Genomic DNA, 22605 nt, shown 5'->3' with positions numbered 1-22605 from the left:
AAAATAACAGGATCTCATCTGTGTTGACCTCAATATCTTTTGGAAAACTGAGTTCAAAATTACTTTTAGAAAATTCAACACTTAAACCGACACCAACTCTTTGTGGAGTTAACATTTCAACATCACATTTTGAGGATGTATAATACTGGATAGCCAATGTTTGGGCATAGTTAAGGGAAAGTTAATACAGAAAGAGCAACAGTGACAGTCATTATAAATGCAAACAGTTGAAACCATGGCAACAATGTCAAATAATCCATCACATTGCACGCTAAATCCAGGTCCACCTAAATTGATTGGTAAATTGGCACCAGGAGCAAATTCTGGAGCCAAACAGTGGGCAAAGCTTCAGCCAGATGGGCATACATTTTTGCTTTATAAGACACTGAGAGGAGAATAATATGAATGATAATGAAGAATGTTTGCGTTCTGTGAAGGACAAACTGTTAAGAGATTAAAGCACTCTTATCATGTGATAGATTTTACCTGACGAAGCTCCGTAATTGGAAGTTTTAACCATTCCCCTTCAGATGGAAACACACAAGATTTTTCTTAAGTGGAGCCCTAAATGCTCTGTTTTTTGACATTCTTGTCAGTATTTTTTTATGATGAATGAATCTTCAACTGAAATAATTTTGCAAGGCCAATGAGATGTTTTATTCTCTGCAATATATAGGTGGGTATTTGTGTGCTACCAGCAAATTGAGCTCTGTGAGGTGCAATGAAAGATTTTAGTTAGGATTTTGTTAATGTTAAAAGAAATGTATTCAGACAAACAAAAAAAGGACCTCTGTTTGGAGAGGTGACCCTGTAGCCTTAACCAATAATCGTATTTTCAGCTAATTGTATTAGAAGATCCAGGCTTTAAGCTGTGGTTGTGTAACTATATGTTAAAAGGCTGCTTATATTCAGAAGGCCTGCTGGTGTTGCACTTCACCTTACACAGCATGTCCAGGCAAAGTGGTGTTAATTACGAATCATTAACTATATTTCTGCATTGGCTAAAATGCTTTCCAGAATAATCCAGTTACACCAAGGAGCATGGCCAGTTTTTATCACCCACATGCCCCTAGAACATTTGACCCATCCTCGTGGGACTGTGTTGGCATCCAAGCATTCGGATGGCATGAGACATCCACTCAATTTGATGCCTGAATTACTGTGATATAAACTACAAAATCAGATCATGGTTAATTGTATTCCATAAAACAGGGAGTACAGTTTGGAAAAATACCACTCCTGCCCTCTGGATGTTCTCTAGACTCTGACCATGTTTATTACTGATTAATGCAGCAGACTCTATATGATACGTATTGTTTTGCTAATGTAGGCTGGATAAGCATAGTCAAGCAATTGCAATTCAGTTTCGAGGTTTCTTTCCTTTTACTTTTTCTCCGTCTGTCCGTCAGTCCCTTTATTGTTAACGTGATATCTCAGGAACGCCTCGAGGGAATCAAGAATGAACTGATTAGATTTTGTGGTCATAGGTCAAAGTTCACTGTTTATAACTTTGTTGGAACACTGAATGCTCACAATAATAATAGCCCAAGCATTGCAACTTTATCTGCATTTTTCACTTGCTTCAGCTATTTTATTACAAACAAAATAAAACCAACCAACCAAAAAAAACTGCAACATGCATCCCAAATCGCTAATAAAGCTGTCTTAAAATTTGGTACTTCAGCCCACAACAATTTCTAAAACCAGCGTATGAAAAAAAGTCGGAAGGGAATGAACTATTTCATGAGTCTGGACAGATGTGGATGTAAACTGCAACTTGACTGGATGCTGGAGGCATACAACCGTGAGGCAGTAATTCTTGTTTTGTCAAGTGCAGTCCTGACCAATTTTTAGGTGTTCAACTGACTGTGTCTTGTAAAATATGCAATTTCCTGAACAGACTCCTGTTTTTCTCATATGCAGCTTTAGGAAGAAAACCTCGTCTGAAGACAGTCACACAAGTAGGAACAGGATTAAAGGAAGACGCATCCTGGTCATTGTTCACCACTGCTGGATGGGGTCCCCTCTCTGATCTCAAGGAAACCGTTACTACTTGAAGTTGGGAAAACTGTCATCTCTTGGCAGTAAGTTTACTTTTTGATAAAATACTGCATGCAGTGAAAAAAAACTGTCACAAACTTTTTAAGCAGCTGCCCTTTCATGTGATGAAGGAGATATAAGGGATGTTGTCTTCTTCTATGTCATAGCACACATTGCAGAGCCGCCACAGCATGAAGAAGTGGTTCAGAGAGAAAATCTGGCTTTAAAGTCAACAGGCTTTTGAGTTGTTTCCCGTCCTTGGAATTGATTCATTAAGTGCGCTGTAATTGACAGTCTCTGTGATTTCACTGTCAGTTTGAGTTCTCTTCCCTGGCTTTAATGTCCCACTGAGCCACAGCAAACCAAACAGATAATCTTGTGGCCATGTTGATGTTTCTGGTAATGCAGCTGCCTGGGAGGGGTTGTGTTAAGATACTGGAACACACATTTAAGGGAGAGATGTGGTTAAGTCCTTGAGACACTTAAAAATGTCAGTTGTGAAAAGGGAATTTGTCAAAGCTTATAAATGGACAGTTTAAAAGAGCTGTTTTTAAACCAAATTTGTAGGCTGTTCTCCTTAGAGTCTTTAAACAGCACCTGTTAAGTAATACTAAAAAATACAGAAAGATGCTGACAACTATGATTACCATTGTGGATGAATGTCATCCTGTGATAGATGGGGATCTGATCAGGGCTTAGTTTTTAAAGACCCTGAAAACTTGGTTTCAAATGTAATTTCTACATAAAATTTGATATTTAGGACCAAATAAACAGAAATCAAGTTAACTTTTGAAATACAAAAAAACAACACATATTATTTATCAAGACATCAAGAGCTCATTTCTCAAAACTGATGAAGCAGAGCTGCCTCATCAGACTGAAATTACTTTTGGATGTGGTTTAGTCACATTTGATTGACAGTGCTGGCAACAAGACTTTATATATATTAAATGTTGATGTGAATTGGGTTTTAACACACCCCAGCATGCAGTGAAAATGTGTGGCATGCATAGTCAATGTTCTAGCCTGTGACCTTGAACAGGGCAAGTAACAAATTGATGTATGGATGTTTCTTGCTTGAGCTCAGATGTTGCCAGCTTGCTAGCAGTCACGCTGGTTGCAGCTACTTCTCTGTCTTAGGGGTCACTAATGGTTACATCTCTGTGTGTTAAATGTTTGCATCGTAATATCAAGTTCAGTATAAAGCATATCCACTACTTGGCTGATCACATGCTGGTTTAAACATTTTATTGTAAAAAACAGCATGCATCTGGATTAAAGACCGCTGTAAAAAAAAGTTACATTTGGTAAACAAAGAAAATCGAGGCATATTTTCATTGATGTCATTTCACTAAAAAAAGTTGAATAAGGCTCCAGCAGTCGCTCATTGTGCCAAGGAGAAAAGCGCTCTGGTGGATCCCTCGTAATGAAAGCCGTCTTGCTCGGATTTGTGGGTTCCAAGGAGGTCCTAGATTGTGCCAGGGGAGGTAAACACATAAATCCATCCTGATGCACTGAGAGCAGCAGCAGCAGCAGCTTTTGGCTGAACCCTCGACAGTCTTCCTGCTTCGCAGATCCATGTACTGACACAAAGCCAGAGATAATGCTGATAGCAGTGAATTCCTCACTAACACTTTGGTAGGAGCCGGACATGATGCTCTTTTTGTTGCAGTTGTTATTAGGCTTGGGATATATTGTGTCATTTATTGTCATTTGAATTATTTGTCAAAGGGATTGATAGTTTATTCTGTGAACCACACCACTATGCTGTTGCACTTAGGACAACAATCACTTCTGGTAGAAAACTGGCAAGACATTTAAGTTGTGGACATATGTGATAATTACGAACTTGTTTATGTCTGTTATTATTTTTAGCTGTAAATGTGACATTTAAAGGTAGTTAAACACAGTGGTATGACCTATCTGATGTTTATGCTTTTTCATGGTCTAATTAACAAATTCAAGGATCCACAGCGCTAATAAAATCACTAAGGAAACGCTTACATGTGAAATACGTTGTGATATTGTTGTTTTAGCTGGCTAATGTCAGCTGACAGCTGTCAGCTGGACAAATTGCTAGATAGCAAAAGTAGCAAAACACTCCATAAAGAGAATAATGTCCACTAATTCATCCAGACTCCCGCAACTGGTTTGCAAATCATTTTATCAACTACGATTCAACAAATGCAAATTTTCTCCACTTAACGTTAGACACTAATCAGTCAAGGCAGTTGTATACCAGCAACTCACATGTTCTGCGAAGTAAATTTGCTGCTTTTGTCAATGATGTCTTGTGGCTTTGAGGTAACAGCTACAGTTTCCCATTGGAAAGGGCTGTCTGTGGACAATGTAAAGCCTTAAAAATAGTCTAAATGTAGCATACACTAAAACTGATTTTTTTTTTTTTTGGTGGACTTTTTTAAGGTGACTAAAAACTAACCAAATGAGTCAGGGAAGTGATGTGTGTGGGGGGGGGGGGGGCGTAACAAAAATTGTGATTGAGTCTAGAAAATATCTGTTTGCACTGAAACTCAGGCCTCATATTGCTTCTTAAAAACTCATAGGCATCCAATTTACAGTGACATCAAACAAAAAGCCATAAGTGTATTTTTTTTTTTTAGAAACTTTTAACTAGTCAGTTTTGGCATTGTTCGTTGATTAAACAATATGACATTTAAGTTATTGATGAATTTTCCTTCAATCAAAAAAAGGGCTTATTCTGTTGATATCAGTACATATTCCCCAAACAAACATAAACTAGGCTACAAAAATTGGACTGGAGCAAGAAGACCTTGAGATGATTTTCTTTGAAACCAGAAAAATGAGGTCACAATGCCCAGGCTGACAACATCTGGCTTGCAGGTGGTGGAAGCAGAAACCAAAACAGGAAAGTGGTCTGTCATGATCTGTGGTGCTCCATGCAACCTCTCCGCTCACTGAGCTCATCCAAGAAGGGGAGTGTTTTGGCATGTAAGGTGATGGCCTTGAGAGTCAGAGTGGAGTTTCCATTCTGGGGTTTAATGGATTTCAGGTTCATGGCTTTGTAAAGAGCAAATGTTTGGTGAAAGTGTGTGAGTCTTTCACTGGGCTCATCCCATCATGCTTTTAGTCGGGCCATGGGTGTGCAATGGCATGCAGCAGAATGTGTGAGAATGCAGTGTGTACACAATAGGGATGACCTCATTGTTTTCAACTTCATCTAAGCTCAACATGCTGAAGAACAATGAAATCTGCCTGCCACACAGCCCAAACCTCCCCCACCTTACACTACATTTGTGTGTTTACGTGGCCATCTCTGAGGTGTGTATTAACATTCTAGTTTACAGAGGTTCTTAAAATATTTACTCAGGGCTGAACTGGTTAATGATTATTTGGACAAGCAGAATTGGAATTGTTGGGCTACACACACTGGGGTTATGTTGTCGCAGACCTGCCAACTCCAATGGGCTTTGTTCCTGGTGTCAGTTAGTGAATGTAGTGCCGACCTCACTGACCCTGCTGAACTTTTGCTCAGATAGCCTGTAAACTGAGGGAAAATCTAATTTATGCTTTCATCTCCAATCACAAAAACTCACTCAGAGTAAAGATGGCCTGTATTGCAGTGTGTTGTCTCGATCTGTGATTTCAGCTTTGGTTAATTTTACTTTCTATAGCGCCACACTAATTAACCAGTAACTAATTGGTTAATTTATAAGAAAAGACACAAAATGATGTGAAATACAAGAGGCCTTTCTTTTAAGTCCAGTGCTCCATTGACTTAGTGAACTGTGGGGATGCATTTCAAATCAAGGTACAAGGTACAAGGTAGATTTATTAGTCATTTTTTAAACAAAGCTTAAAAAATGAAATTATAATTTGTCCTTGATCCTGCTACATCTTTGGAATTAAAGGATGAGTTGATTAAAATCACCAGCTACTATAAAAATTCCATCCCGTTGTTTGAGCATATTGCTGCTGTTGGCATTATACAATTCCTGCAGAGCAATTTTTGACTTTGCATCAGAGTCTTGTGTCCTGTTGGCTCTGAACAAGGTCTGCCCATCCTGTGCAACAGCTTGATCTGGGATGTTAGGGGTTAACCATGTCTCTGTGAAGAGCAGTCTCTGATTCCCTGTTGCTGAGTGAGCCTCAGTCACATCTCATCCATTTAATTTTCTTGCGACCGGACATTAGGCAGAAGAAAGCTTGGCAGAGGACCAGCTTTCAGTCCAAGTCGAGTCAGCCTCGCCTTGATGCCGACTCTCCTCCTCTCTTCCTCTGGCACTTACGGTTTTGTTTCTCCCATCAGGTCTTACTGGCCACTTGGCATATGCCGCTGGTGGAGATCCTCTCACGGCTCCTCAAATGTTTGATTTAGCTGATTTTGTCACATGATAGTAAACTGAATATCCTTGTTTTTTGGGCTGTCATTCAGACAAAAAGAGCAATTTGAAGTCATTTTGTGCTCTGACAAATTGTGATGGGAGTTTCTTTTCCCTGTTTTTTAACATTAATTAAACAAAAAGATTAATGGAGAAAATATACAACAAATTAATTGATAATGAAAATAATTGTTAATTGCAGCCCTACAAGTAACCTGCTGTCATCCCTCAGTCCTGCTTGAATAACTCTAGACTCGGGGAGCAAGTGATGGTGACCTTGTCTATCAGAAAACCTCCCCACCTCCTTCTCCTCTCACACCTGCTTCCTTTGCATTTCTCTCTTCTGCCTATCACCAAAGACACAGACTGTTGCTGCTTTGTTACCCAGTCGCTCAAATTGAGCGGGCAGCTCTTTGGCATTAGAGTGCTTTAAATGGTCATCGGAGGCGATTTACCACACGGAGCTTTGATCCATTCCAGTGGCGTTCTGACAGCTTCTAGCTAATGCCTCCGCTGGGTCCTTCCAGCTGCGAGGAGGACGGTTCGATCAGTGGTTTATGGATGTGAGACATGCGAGCTTAAGCAAGCCACTGTTTTTCATTAAGAAGCAACTGGCGCATGGGAGGAAAGTTGACAGCCCTAGCGGTTCTTTCTAATGACAGCAGGCTAGTTTAGAAGTAAAGTGTCTGCAACAAGGGCCCACAGGGTTGTTTTTAATGAAGAGACTGCCTGAAGCCCTTTCGCATGTTATAAAGCACTTGGGGGAAAATGGCCACGGCTGAGGAGAGGTTGAAATGAAGGGACTCCCTTCAGCCTGCCTCCCTCGCTTTCTCTATTTTATGGTCTCATCATCGACATACTGGTGTGAAAGAAATGGCCTTTTTTCTTTGCAGTGAGAGTTAAAGAACAGACCTTTACAAAATAAACAATGGACCTGAGTAACTGTCAAGAGGATACTTTTGTGCCATTAATTCATATGTATCCAGTTTTTGCCTGCATGTAGGATTATATCAATGATTATGAGAGGCCAGGTGTCGAGATTTAATGGGATATCAGATGACTTGAATAGCATGATTGTAGTTGGACATCACAGTCTGTACCCGAGATGAAAAGAGTATCTAGAGGGTTGTAGCTCAAAGCACCACTGGGTTCTCGTTGCTTCCTGATATGAGATTCAATAAGCTAATGTTGCCAGGCAACGGGTGCTATTCCACTTTTGGCAAGTATTGCTTAGTAACAAAATTTGTTTCCAAGAAGTAAAGGCAGAAGCACTGGTGGGATCAATGATGGATACAACCCTGAAATCTAATCACACATTTTAGGAATTTAAAGCAGTTACTATGTTAAACTACAGAATAGGATAGTATATGCCCCACAGGATTATTGCCAGAATGATAATCAATATTATTTTGATCAATATTTAGATCATGATTATTCCTTATGATTATTCATTGTTTTTAAGCACATTTTTATACAAAAAGACATACAACTTAAGAAATGCAACTAAAGTACGGCACTAAATATTAGGAGTACTCATTAAAACCAGAAAATGAGGAAACACCAGAGGCAGGATAAAATCTATAAATAGAAATATATAAATAATTAAATAAAAAAAGAAAGAAAATGATAATAGTAATAACAGAATACACAATCACAAGTTAAAATAATTATTAAATATGTTCAAAATAATAATTTTGAAACAGACTAAAATGTAGAAGTAAATTCACAATAGATAAATAGACAAAGTTCAATTATCTATTGAATTGCACTTTCACATTACTTAAATGTGACAGTTCAATAAAAATGATTTAAAACATTGCAACACTTTTACTTATATGTAATACTGCAGTCCTGGTAAAGTAGCCTACTAAAATATGCATCAAAATAAGACTCAAATAAGGTTCTTTTTTAAATGAAGTCAGTGCACCTCCTCGCAAAATATACATAAAATAGTACCAAAACTTTTTAACCAAATTAAAATCAACAGAGTCCTGCTCAGTCCTCAAAATAGGACTTCAAAATAAGACTTCAAATAAAGTTCCTCTTTACCTGAATTCATTGCATCTCCCATGCATATGTATCTGCTCAGTTCCACTGCGGTGTGGCTTTTATTATGAATGTCTAAGTTGACTAATGATAACAGCCTGGTAATGTTAGTTATTCTTCTTGTTTTTTCAGGTGGTTTAACAAGTTAGTTGAGTTGCTTTGTGGTGCAGACACAGGGCTTATTCTCTCTCTGAATGTGATTAGTCCTCTCCTTAATCCGAAATACTAAAACGGATGATGGGGGTTAATGACAGACGATTTTTGTCTTGCCATCTGCAGTCGCATAATTCAGGAAAGTTTTTCACAGAATGCCGCAGCAGGGTGCGCATGTAACGGCATGGCAGCTCTTCGAAAGTGGAGGCTGGCTGTTAGTTTAGGAAGCGCTTGGTTTGATGTGCAGCAGGGTTTTTTTTAGAGCGGAGGACACATTTTAAACGCCAATATCGCAGTCGATCATGTTCATTTAATTGTGGAAAGCCAAAATAGTGATTGATATTTGATTTATTGTGCAGCCCTACCACACAGGCTACCTTATGTTTTTTCCAGTTGAATTAATCAGGGGGGACATGAGCTGCGAGTCAAAGCATCCCTTTGCACTGGCTTTATCTTACATGTATTTTCCAAAGCTGAATCCTCCATAAATAGCCCTACAGGTTGTGTCAGAGCTGGAGCACTCTTGTCTCACAAAGCACCTCTGCCCGCAAATGGCCAATGGTGCACTAGTGGGAGGCGGAGTAGGAGGAGAGGGGTAGTGTGAACAGGGCCTGCGGGGGTGGTGCTGCTGCGTTACATAATATCGGATGAACCCAGCTGTGCTGTGTTGTTTAGCCTATGGGTGAAGCGGTGGCAGCCAAGCCGACTGATGAGTCCACCTGCGCTCATCAGAGTGGGTTCGGCATTAGGGCACAGGTCAGTAACCAGATTGACACTGAACAGACTGAACCGGCAAATCGAGAGACGGCAGCACCATCATCATCTCTTCCGGCACTGTGTTGCCATAGCAGCACAGTTGTTGTGTTGTCAGAAACCTTGGAGGGTAATGATAATGCAGGGCTCTAACAACAGTAATTAGAAGCCTTTTTTTTTTTTTTTTTTTTTTTTTTACAACTAAAGCTTCCTTCTGTAGCGCTCTTTTATCCCCACAGCCACTCTTCAGTGGAGCAATGCACCAAGAGGAAGTATCCTTTCATCATGTGTTGTCAAAAGAAGGCAGCTTACACCACTTGTACTATCTTCTCCCCTCATATTGTCAATGTGTTACACAGAGATTGTGGACAGGAACCTCTGCAAAGACTCAGTTACTGTCAATTTCCCCAGAGGGCTCATGTGTTTCATTTGGTAGACTCTGCAAGTGGCATAAACCTTGAATAAAGACTGAATAATTCGCTGCAGGTGTCTTTCAGGAAGGGGCCTGTCGCCCTGCAAGCTCTATTTAAAAGTCTGTGCCAGAGTCACTATCATTAAAAGCTTGTCATGTTGCCCTCCCAGACCTCTGTAATTAATGGAAGAGGCGTCTGTGTTTTATCCTGAACTCTGTTTCTCTGATACGGCATTACAACAAGACAGACAAACTCAGATTTTCCATGAACTAGAAGTTTGTTTTGAACAAACAAGGGCTGAAACTCAAACTCCTGTGTACACATCAGCCATTAGGGGACTAAAACCATTAAAAGAAATGTAAGCAGGACTGTCGGCTGTGATCTGTTTGTGTTGTATGGCAATTTGTGATGTGTTTTATCCAAAGGAAATATCCAAACTAAAAAATATGAGGTTCAGCTCATGATGTTTTGTAAGAAAAACTTTGAGTTTATGTAGGTATTTCTGGTATGCTTGTTGTATTGATGAAAATGTAATTGGGGGGAAAAAGTGAACATTTTCAAGGTCAGATTATTACATTTTTGTTATGGCAGTGCAATACATTCAGATTTGAAGTATGGCATGTGATACTTAGGCCCTTTTTACAGAGAGCTCATGCTATAGGGCTGCTACGAAGTTTGCATTTTTACACAAAACTACACAATAGCAGTATCATGCTGCTCCATTGTGTGATTTTAGACAGCATGTTGGCATCGCAGAACAAGAGACGTTCAAGATAACATGCTCGGCCTCTATTTTGACATACTGTACGACATACAAGTCACTAGCATTTTCGAAACAATAACAATGCCGAAATTTGTCATTTTCTGTCCCTGGCATGTGGTAGCTGATCTTATCCTGTGCTTGGAGGATAAGGAGATCCCTGACCTCAGTATTTATCCAATTTGTGGACGTTCTCAGCCGCTGTTCTTCTTTTTTGAGTATGCCGCTAACTAATCCCACAGTGGGTTGCACACAAAACATGCTGTCAAAACGTCACACCCACGCTGACCGTGGATACCGTCCCACAGGCTGTCCTGTTGATACAGAGACTGTTTCAGCGCTGTTACCACCTCTCATGGCGGCTTAAACTCTGGCCCCCAATTCTGCACTCCTATGTTATATACAGACTGATGAGGTGGTGTAACAGCAAAATAATATCAGGATATTTTTAGGCTATGTCGCAATACACAATATATATATCTTGATATTTTGAAATCTCCTCAAAACTACTATAAACTTCTAAAATACAAAATCATTAAATGAACTACAGTTACAAATAAAGTAGCTACTGCCATAAAAAAAAGCTACATAAACTACTGTCATAATGAAGTTTAATAAAATACTGTTATAATGTTAAATAAAGTAAAGTATAAAGTTAAATAAAGTAATATGTTAGTAAAGTTCAAAAAATATTGTTATATTTAAATCAAATCATAAATCAACTCAAATGAATGGGATGAATTGAGGAGGTGGGCTACAGTGGGAGATTGGGAGAGAGAGTGAGATGGTCAAAAAAAAATACAAAGAGATACATGGATAGCAGCAACACCTGATAGAGATAAGGCAGGGAGTTAGAGATACGCAGGGGAAGGAAGTTTGATGAAAGATCAAAAGATGAGTTTTGGCAGTTAGAAGTAGAAAAGAAAAAATGAAAAATGGAGACATTTGATCTGTATAGAGGGAAAAGGCTGAGGGTAGAGAGAAATGAAGAGTAGTAGAGGTTTTAGAGTGATGATCGCAAGAAAGAGAAAGGTGGACCTTAGGAAGATCCAGCCCCCAGACTTAATTGTTTTGTTTTGCCAGTAAAAACCCCAGATGCCTGTAGTCAAGCAACGGCTTGACCCTTTCTTTGGTTGTGAGCCGCGGAGCAGGGGGCACTGCACAGAAAGCTTAGCAGTCCGCCTTTTATTTAAAGGCCTTTTCTCTGTTTTGCCCCTTTGAGAGGTGCAAAGCCTCACATCTGTCAAAGTGTCACAGGGCTTGCTGTCTACAGCCCTGTCCCTCTCCCATCTCTTACAACAACGATTACCCAGGAACCCATGCACACTGTTTCTCACGGCCATTAAACATGCACTTGTCAATCTGCCTCCTCGTCTTGTGACCGATTGCATTACATCCATTTGCCTCTCAGCTGGTTTAGGTCTAATCAATACAAGTACAGATTTTCTACCCCAGTGGTCTCCAAACAGGTGCCTTTGAGAGGCATATCAATGCCAAGTTACATCCTGCACCATCACTTTCTACCCATTTGTGATTAATTACTCTTTTAAACTGGTTGCTATTAGGATTGGGTACATACTCTAAAATTTTAAGGATACCACCTGGGTGACGTCTGAACTACTGAGTACCGACTCATGTTTAATGAATCGGTGCCAAATGTTGGTACCTCAGAGTGCATTTGGATGAGAACACTGGACAAGAGGCAGAAGTGGTGCGAAGTGCCCCATAGCCTGTAAACCAGCCCCAGGGCTTAGAGGCTGGAAACAGAGCTTCGCAGGGAGAATGACTTTTTGGTAGGGCTGTCAAAATACACGTTAATTTTGATTAATCAGTCACAGAAATAATAATGCATTGAAAGAATTAACGCTGATTAATCGCGTTCTGTAGTGTGCTTTGACCTGGTGCATCATTGAAGGTCACAGTGGCCTGAAATATTACCTCGACACAAAGCGTTTAGCAGCGGCGCCCGTGTAAACAGGTTAGAGCATCCACACTGCCTGCCTGAGCAGCGCTTGTCAGGTGCGTCTCAGCTGCTTGTCAGCCGCGGCACATCTTGAGAAACAGTGGCTTGCTGATTTTTTTCCGCGTGCTGTGCGCAGTTGTCAGCAGAAATAGACGGTGAAAATGGTGTTTTGATGATTATATTGACTCTATACCACCTTTTACTACACTTTAAAAGTCTCTCTCTGCCACAGAGATGAGGAAATACAAAGATGTCTGTTGTACTCAATCTTCCCTGTTCCCATTTCAAACTTAAAGCCCTCTAACAGCGTCTCTGTTGACAGATTCCCATTAGTTGCTGACATGAGGCATTTTATTTTGAAATATTTGCAGGACCAGGCTGTTGACTTCATAAATGAGTGGGATTTGTGCTTACGAATGTGAACTGATTTTTTCAAAATACTTTCACAGCAAATTGTGATGTATGTGATTCATTTCATTTTTTTCAAAGAAAGTATACTACCAAAAAAAGGGTTTCATTGTGTACCATAGGGAATTACAGGTTCAGGTACCCAGTGTTACCCACAGACATAGATTTTATGCGTGGCAGCACTTGATGACGGCTGTGGAGGGGGTGGAGGGGAGTTAAATACACGCAGAATTATTATTTTTTTTGCAAACATTCTGTGTCCTCTTTCTAAACTGTGAGGTTTTTCTAGGTTCGTGAACGCAACACAAGCAGAACCTCAATCCTTTTTCTTTCATTAGCTGCAGTTTCATGAGTTTGAGTTGCGGGGTGGTTAATTGAGAAACAAACTCTTTGATTATCACATTCAAGACTTCCTTTCATCAGTCTGTGCTCGGATCATGCTGATCAGATTGATGGATAAGAGGAGCAGCGGCTGCAGAGGTAATTGAAAGCAAACTTTCCTCTGCTGCTGTGGTAAGACTCAGCAGGACCATGGTGTGTCTAGTTTTCACTTGAATGCAGCCTGTTTCATTTAAAGAAGGTTCAAATAACAAACTTCATTGAAGCTGCGTACACTAACAAGTGGTTCACTGTCACATTCAGTGTGCTTGGCACTGTGCTGCTCTGTGTGTGCCCAGGTTATGCTCTGCCACTCACGCACAAGAGACAGTGTGCTCCAACCCCAGAAAATCTACATGTTGCAGCGGGTGCTGATGTTATGACAGTGCGCCACAAATAAATGAATGTGTGGGTAACCCTGGGTACTGGTACTGAATTAAGGGCAAGGGTACCAGTATTGGTTTAAATTTGAGCAGTACCCAACCCTAGCTGCCATTGAGTTTAGTTGGAATAAAAACAAAAATGTGGTTTGGGATCACTGCTGTTTAGTTTCATGGCTCATGCATAGTCTGCTGTAGCAAACTATAGCCATATACAGACAGTATCTGTTGCTAGAGTTTATGTAAAAAATAGCTTTGAATATTTGCCAAACTAAATATTTGTCATAAATAGAACCACCTTTGGTTAAGTGCATAACAATATTTGTTTTGCATTGTGCCGTACATCACGGGTTTGACTTGAATTAGTTCTAGTAGACCTCTGCTGTCATCATGTTTAGCTGCTTTACTTCCAAATATTCAAAGCAGGAACTACACCTTCAATCAAAGAGCTATCTTTCTGTTTTCAAAGTCATGGATGTGTTTATGCCTTTATTTACAGTTGACCATCTCCTCTGGGAAGTTGTTCTGTCAACTTAAGCTGTACACCCACAGAACGTGGATGTTGTTTTTTGGCTTTGCCTGTTAATGATGCTACCTGGGACTATGTCTGGTGCTTTGAGATTGTTTGGACTGTCAGCACAATAAAGAAAAGAGCGAGAACAAAACTCTAGGCTAATTGCTGTAAGACGTGGGCATGTGTCTTCGGATGTCAGGATTAAAAGCATTAGCGTACACTTGGCTCTCTCTTACCTTTATGTTAGAGCTGCATATTTTTCCCTATGCCTTGTTTAAGAGCTGTTCTTGCCAAATGTATGTGTGTGTGGTTGGTAAATTGGTACACATCTCTGACTATCATTGACTCCTGACTTTATGTCCTTTGAAATAACACGATTGTAGACAAACGAAGTTAATCATAATTCATTTGATTTAAAATGGTAGGATAGAAATCAGATCATATTGTTAAGAAACACAGATTTAGATCCGTTTGCAAAGATGAATGTTCTAGCTAGCAATTATGTACAACTTCATCTGTTATTATGTGTACACAAATAAACAAAACATTTGTTTCCACTTTACTAAATACACCGCAAAGTCTGCAGACTTGAATAGCAGAATTTTGTAAAATATATCTAGGATCACAAAACAACAAAAACGTAGTAGGACTGTAATGGTTTGTGTACCTGTGCCAAACTGTAATGCTGTGGGGGGGCATCGTATAGTGCATGCAGTCACATGCAGAATACACGGTGATATCTGCACGGAAACTTTTAGTTGAAAGCCATCGGTTAGATTGATGTGAGAGCCAGTCACACTATGGTAAGTGCAAATGAAATGGCAGAGCTTTAAGACCGGTCTGCAGGTTCTTGGTCAGCTACAAAAGCAACGGAAAGAGAGTTGTGCATATGATGATTTCATCTAGATGATATGCAGGATGAGGAAAAAACAAATGCTAACTCTAATACACACAGCTTTCAAGCAGCCTTCAGACACAAAAGCAGAAAGAGATAAAATCGTTACTGAAGAAATGGCATTTTCATTGTCATATGTAGAGCTTATTGTAACACTCCTCACAAGTTTTGTATTTTATTGTTGTATTTATTCAATATTTTTAATTTCACAGCATAAGAGATGCTTTTCAGTTTTATAGCCTTATTTGACCTGTTGGGGAAAGTGGTCAGTGTTTGTACAGTGCAATACAGAAGTGTTGAAAAAATCCTTATTTTTTACCATTTTACACTGAATGCAAAGTGCAGCACAAAAAATATCAAGATAGTGACAGACAATGCATGCATGGGGGTAGATGGAAACAGGAATATAGACAAGATGGGATAAAACAGGGCAAGCAAACCAAAAAAACATGCACAAGATAATCTACCACAATAGTACGCTTGTTATTATTGATAAGCAAACCAGCTGTTTTACTATGAGTAGTCACTTAGGGCACTTGTGCATGTGCTGAGGTGCATGCATGTCTGCAGCTTATAAGGAAGATAGAGAAGAGGACCTGAGCAAATAACTCTAATAGAAAAATACAAAATATACATAATGATATGAGTAATATTATACTGAATATAGTTAATAATTAACATGATAATAATACTATAAAAATATAAATAAGTCAACTGAATAGATAACTAAAGAGAGAAAAAAAAGTAAAGAGGAGCTGGCACCTTTAGTCACCCTCTGAGGGGGGTACTAGAGCTTATAATGGAAATAGTTCACCAGCGCTGCCATTGGACAAAACGTTACCTCAGTCCCCAGCACAAGGACTCTGTCGGTCTTTGACATGTGCACTACTGTCTGTTCAAAATAACCAAAAAGAAATGTATCCTTATGCTTTTCTTTCCTGATGTCGTGAACTTGCACCCAACCTTGACTCCCGTGTAGCATTATGCCTCTGAAATGTTGGCAGACATACAGTGTGCACAGCTGCAAGCTTGTCAACTTTTGGCAAAGTTTTCTGTTTCGAATGAAAAATATTACACCCTCGTAATTAGTGTAGATCTGAAGAGTTTTTATGCAGGGGAGGACGGTTGTCGACTAAAGTCTTGCCATTTTTTCCAAGGTGATGAAAGGGCCAGAGAATTCCCCTGAGCCAAGCTGTTAAATCAGATCTGACACATGTAATGCTATTTTAAAGAAATGCTTTATTAATGTCATACACCAACAAGAACAACGCGATTATTTGTACTGTGACAAAAAAGGTTAGTGTGTCAGGGCAGCTCAGTCAAAGAGGTGTGTCTCAAGGCAAACTTCAGCTCTTTTCTCAGAATTGTAAGCTTTTTCATCTCAGTTTCCAGACCTGTGTACATCGTTAAAAAGATTGGACAGACTTGTAGTCAAAACCAACTTGGAGATACATCTTGAAGTGTCAGGAGAAATGTAATGGGGAGAAACAAGAGGCAAAAGTCTTAAAGGCAATTTGGCTGTGCCATGGCTACCCCTGCCACTGCCTTTGTTTATAGTGCGAACGCTAGCAAAGAGTAGAAAACATCGAAAAGAAAAAAAAAAAGAGAGATAACGGCATTTTTTTTCTGTCAAGCTGTTGTCGGCTGAAGTTTTATGACCTTTGGAGCTGGGGATGTGGTCGTGGTGATTTATAGCTTTCATTATCAAGGTTTTACCACACTGTTGGTTCCCAGTAGACACCACACAGACCCTGCACGGACACTTGAAATATCTGCGGACGCTTGTACTTTGCCAGATTGTGGTGAGACAGAGGTGCTGGACAGTTAAAGTTTTCTTAGGTGCAGTTTTGACCACAAGGATTAAAGCTTAATGCTGCTCCAGGCCTGTATCAGGGGGGTGAGGTGCAGGTGGCGTTTTGAGACACAGCACACACATACTCATGGCCACACACAGATAAACAGGCATTCTTGGCTACCTGAATCCTTGATATTTTTCTTTTCCTGTTCTCACTGTGAAGTGCAGACAAGTAGAAAGAGGAGAGAACGGAAAGGTTTTTTTCCCAGTTGAACTTGTGAACTCACGTTGAGACTCTACACTTCTCTGCCTCTAACATTTTCTTTTCTATCTCAGTTAATCTTTGTATATTTCTGTCTGCAGCACTCTCTTTGGCCCTGAACAGCTCTTTTTACTCAGATTTAGCTTGTTTTTTCTAGATAACACTTTCTGTTCTTCCTCTCCCCACCTCACCCTGCCTCTTGCTCGTGGACCTCAGCTGTGGTGTGATTTACAGTCGAAGCAGAGGATCTGCTACTTTGGTCATGCTTTTTTTTCCTTACCACATTTTGTCAATTTCCCTCCGTGCACAGATGATTCCCAGGCTTCTTCAGACACACACAGACTTGTTCCTTTCTTTTCCTCTCTTTTCTTCTTTCTCCTCTGTCTTTAATTCTACTCATCTTATTGGCTTGATGGCAGCGACACTTGGCTAAAAACGCAGCCACGCTGCTGCCGTGGCACTTAAACGTCCTCTCCTCAATACTCTTGTGATTAACATTGATTCTCTCAATAGACTCTTAGGCTGCGTTCACGTTACAGGGCCTACGCTCAACTATTTCCCGGTTTCTGATCTCTTTGCCTTGACTGTTCACATTCATGTGTTGACGTGACCCATATCTGACTCCTCACATGCAACCAAGAAGGTCACACATTTGAACATTAACAAAAAATGTCACATATGCGAAACATGCATCGCCGTAGTAGGAGGGTCCAATGATGTCATTCCACTGAATTATATGCCATATACTTCTGTTTGGGTGAGTGTGTAGCATTTTTTGGAGAAATGGCCCTTTGAAGCAATGGGCATTTGTTTTTGGTATAACTAGCTGAAGATGTCCCGATACAAATGTTTTCTTCCCCGTACAGATTTTGAGCTGGTGGGACTTTGCAGTGTAAAATATTTCCAAATTTCCAAATTTTTCTCATGTATAACCTAACACTATTATATATTCGCCGGAAAACAATTCTTTAATGCTTTAAAACAGAAGTTGCCAGTGGCTGCAAACCCAACTTGCATGTAGGTCACTGTTTTAAAGTAGCCAAAAATACTCGATTTTCAGCAAAACTGTGGTTTTATTTGGGTAGGAAACTAGATTTTTGGGGGGCTTTTTGGCCTTTATTAGACAGGACAGCTATATGAAAGGGAGATAGAGAAAGGGGATGATATGCAATGGGGCCAAGGGCGGCCCCTGCTACAAGGATATAGCCTTTGTACATCGTAAACATATGCTCAGCATACGAGAAGAGAAACCGAAGTGCAAAATGTAAACTAACTGCTTAAGACAAGAGGGACTGAGTTCAAAACAAATTTGTTCTGTGAGTTATGATTGTTTTTCTTTAGCCACTGAGCTCTTTAGCAGAAATGTTTCCTGGTGGTTTGTGTTTTTGTTCACTGACACACAGTCTCTGTTCTTTCAACATTGGATTGTGTTGTTGATGTGCTAACTTGCACACTAGTGCCAAGACGGTCTTCTGGTCTCTTTTTTTTGAATGGCGATTACAGACTACTGCCGTCTGCTGGTATGAAGGGGTATCTCCTCTCATGCAGGTGCAGAACATACAGTAAGTGCATGTTAGCTGTTGATGTGCTTGTTTTATGTGCAACTTTTTGGCCAAGACACGGCCATGTGAGACGACACAGCAGGTGGCTTTTGTAACTGCTAGTTCTCTGTCAGTTTGGTGTGTCTGGGCCTTTAGTGTGTGTTCAAATGTGAAAATTACGCAAAGTTTCACAGACCCAAATGTAAGCAATCATAAGCCCACAGTTCTCTCATGACTATATCCATGATGATGATAAATTTGAGGCTTTTGTGGCCGTTGGGTGAACTCCTCTTGGCAAATCAGGAGCTTCGTGAATAGCTTGGCCTGTCAGAGCTCACTGGCCGTCAGTGCAAGCAAACGCACACGCCAGGTTTCACTGAATAGCAGCAGCAGCTAAAAGCAGGCCTAATCCAGGCTCCACTCTGAAGAAGGTTTAACCGACAAATAGATTTGATACAGCGGCTCCGCCAGCCCGTATCCCTGTTTTCTGAGGGGCTGAAGAGTGTGGGAGAGGAAAACCGAAGCTTATGTCCCCATGACTTAGGAATGTGAAAAGCAGGCAGCTGAGACTTGATAGAGAGCTGTGGCCAAAACAATGAAGATAGGTTTAGAATCGGCAGAAAGTGAGGATAGGTGGCAAAGGAACAAAGCTGCTTACGCTGGCTTGCGGTGGCTTTGAAATGGCTTTGAAATGAAATCCACAGAGAATTTGAGTTTCTGCAAGTTCTCCAAGCTTCCCCATACACCTTCATGGGGCTTTATAGGGAACACTTTTTCACTCCCTGTATGCATCACATTGCACCCCACACTTCATTGACTCACTTCTGTAATGTGGGGCATTCTCTTAGTATTGGGTGTGAGGTTGGTATTTTTATGGGCTCTTCAAAACGAGGTGTTGATTTTACATCAGTGCAATTTTTCTCTTGTAAAGCATTGCCATCTGAGGATTAGAGAGCAAGCTTAGGTAGAGTGGGTTACATAAGAAGTACTTAAAAGGTGCTAATTATTCTTCCAGGTTAAATGCTTCTTCTCCACTAGACAGGGAATGAGAACCTAATGGCACACGTGGCAACACTTGAATTTGTGTCTCGCGAAAAGGGGTTACAATGGAAGTTTTTTGAAGGCAATTTTTTGGTTGAGTTTAATTTATATCAATGGAATTCTTTGTGAAAGAACACAAAAGCCAATAGCTGGGATCATTAATTCTCCTTTATTGCAAGAGGCACCGGCTTTCATAAGTCTTCATGATAAGACCAAGACAGGAAAAAACGTGTCATTGTGAGGAAGGTTATTTGCAGACTCTCATGTCATTTATCTTTTGTTCCGCCGAGCCTCCGACACTTTTTTTTTTAAAAAAAAAAAGACCGTTATGGTGAAATTATGACATACCCCTCAGCAAGCCTAGCAACCATATAGTAGGATCCTAAAGTGAAAAATGTCAGCCAAATGAGAGTATTGTTAAAATTCCTAAATTCAGGAAGCGCCTGCTAGCTGCAGGTGCCGCATGTACAAAGGCTATATCCATGCCGCGATGGCTGTTGGTTCACTTCCAGCTTGTGGTCCTTTGCTGCATGTCATCCCCTCTCTCTCCCGTTTCATGCTTAAATTCTTTACTGTTCAATAAAGGCAAAAACGCCTTTAAAAAAAGCCTTAATTCCTATATGAATAAAACATACCTTTGCCAAATACAGCTAAACAAATATAATAAACTTTACTTTCACTCACAAGCCTCTGCAAACAGCTCCTCTCCTCCATTGATGTGATATGATCAGCTGTGAACTTGTGTGACAAGTGCTGTGGAAAAGGAAAAAAGTCATGGAAACTCTGCCTGCAGCTCTGCGTTCAGGGACCCGCCCGTCGTCAGCTGCTGCCACACATACACTGTCATTCTGTGGGAAACACTGACTACTTTTAGGGATGGTTATTGTGAGTAACGTATATAGACAGACTATATTCAAGTACTCACAGTAAGCATTCAAGTATTACTAAAGAAACAAATCTGAAGTAAAGAAGTGGGATGTAAATTGGCTAACAACAGAAAACAAGTGTAATTTGAAATTCATTTATTGAACAACCAGGTTTCAAGCAGCCTATTAAACTATGAAACATGAAAGATCCTCCTGTCATTGCCATTGTTGTTCGTTATTTAGGTGACATGCAGCACTAAATGACCATCTCCATAGTCCGGAGCCCCTCTCCTCCCAGTCAGTTCAACATCTGCCTAGCTAACAGGAGCTGACACAGCAGCAGCTGCTAACACCGTCTTACTCACACTGACATTGAAAGGACTCATATCTGTTGTTGAACACGCATTGATTGATCCATTCAGAGCTGATATGATCAGATTGATGGATGAGAAGAGCAGCAGCTGCAGAGGCGAATGAAAACAAACTTTTAGAAAAAGTGCAATAAATGGTTTCACTTTCATTACGCCTGGCACTCTGCTGCTCTGTCGGCACTCAGAGTACTCTCTGCGCTCTGAGAGTGTGGTGCAATAAATGATGGAATATATATATATATACATATATATACATATATATATATATATATATATATATATATATATGTGTGTGTGTGTGTGTGTGTATATATGTGTGTCCGCTCATGTTGTTATGATGGCGCTGCCACAAATAAGTGAATGTGTGGGAAACCCTGAAAGTCATCTGAGATGGAGTACTTAATTGTTGGTTTTGGCCTTTTCATGGGGTTTGTTGACATTAACAAAGATATTCATCAGCGCTAACTTTATCCTCTGAAAATACATGTAGAATAAGAGGTGGTTTCTTTGGTTTTTCCAGTGTGGTTCCCAATAAGGATTTGATCCTCAACCTGGGGGAACCACGACCATCAGTAGCTGACTGGAAATAAAACTAGGTCCTCAAAATCCTCTTCTGTGTTCTTGTGCATTCTGCCAGACATCTGGACGTTGTCTCTTTTACGACCTGCAACTTGAGCTAATGCTCTGTCTGAATCCAGTATACCACAGCATGATTTGTATTGTCAAGCTGTCTCCTAAAAAAACCCTGCCAAAGAACACATTCTTCTTAATCACAGTGTTTTCTTTGGTCATATTGGGTTTTGTTTTATAGCTAATGGATGAAACATGCTTCAAATCTGCAGTAAGAAGGGAAATCAACAGTTGGTCTTGTAAACTTTACATTTTACGGAGCGTGTTCCGGATTGAATTTGACATTTGGTACTTGACTTCACCAGACGTACATGATGTCTAAATCCAAGGTAATGTGTAGCTTAGAGGTAAGAGTGTGTTTGATGATCTCCTACAAACAAAAGCTAAAGTTTAAAATCACAACTCACTTTTCAAAGACATCGAGGTTTATCAGTTTATATTTTGTGATATTTTTTTAATTTCTAAGTTACAGAAAGCTGCCCTCTGTCTCGCTCCAAGAGCTGGTGTAAAAGCATCTGGAGAAGCTTGTGGCTTTGGCCTAAGACATGAACTCAGCTGCCAGCCCACACGATGGCTTTACCAGCTCTGACCTGCTTTGCCCTCTTCTTTTTTTCCTTTCTCCTTTTCTCTCTGCTCTCCAAAACCTGCATCTCCTTTTCATTTCTTGGTCATCTGTCTGCCCTTGCTCTGAAACTCTTCACAGTCACAGTGTTGGTCAAAGCTGCAGCTGCCTGTATATCGCTGGATAAGCTTGATTGGATTATGCAGTTGCTCTGATTACATTGCATTCCCTAACAATAGATTATTGTGAATGATTAGTTATGTTTAATAGATGATTTCATTTTGAAGTATTTTTAAAGTCATCCAGCTTGGTGACCAGCTCTTCAGGGTCATAGATAGGGTTTAGTATCATTTAGGCTTTTTCAGATTCTGGTATGGAAACATTACTTTTAAAATGGCACCAGTGCCTACAAGGTGCCTGAACTGACACTTAAAAAAAAAAAAAAAAAAAAAATGTTTACTTTAAATAATAAA

At 40.1% G+C, this 22605-nt stretch overlaps 1 protein-coding gene across 1 annotated transcript in view; it reads left to right on the top strand.

Annotated features, from left to right (window-relative positions):
• The window catches only part of sipa1l1 (signal-induced proliferation-associated 1 like 1), a 101806-nt gene that overhangs the window by 10834 nt on the left and 68367 nt on the right, over positions 1-22605 (top strand). The window contains exon 2 of the mRNA XM_042503283.1: positions 1924-2084. The gene's annotated coding sequence lies outside the window, so the exon portion shown is untranslated. The remainder of the gene's footprint in view (positions 1-1923; positions 2085-22605) is intronic.

The sequence above is a fragment of the Plectropomus leopardus genome, chromosome 16, assembly GCF_008729295.1.
Source record: "Plectropomus leopardus isolate mb chromosome 16, YSFRI_Pleo_2.0, whole genome shotgun sequence".
Lineage (NCBI taxonomy): Eukaryota > Metazoa > Chordata > Actinopteri > Perciformes > Serranidae > Plectropomus > Plectropomus leopardus.
Note: the sequence above shows the minus strand (reverse complement) of the source record. Positions and strands in the feature narration are given on the sequence as shown.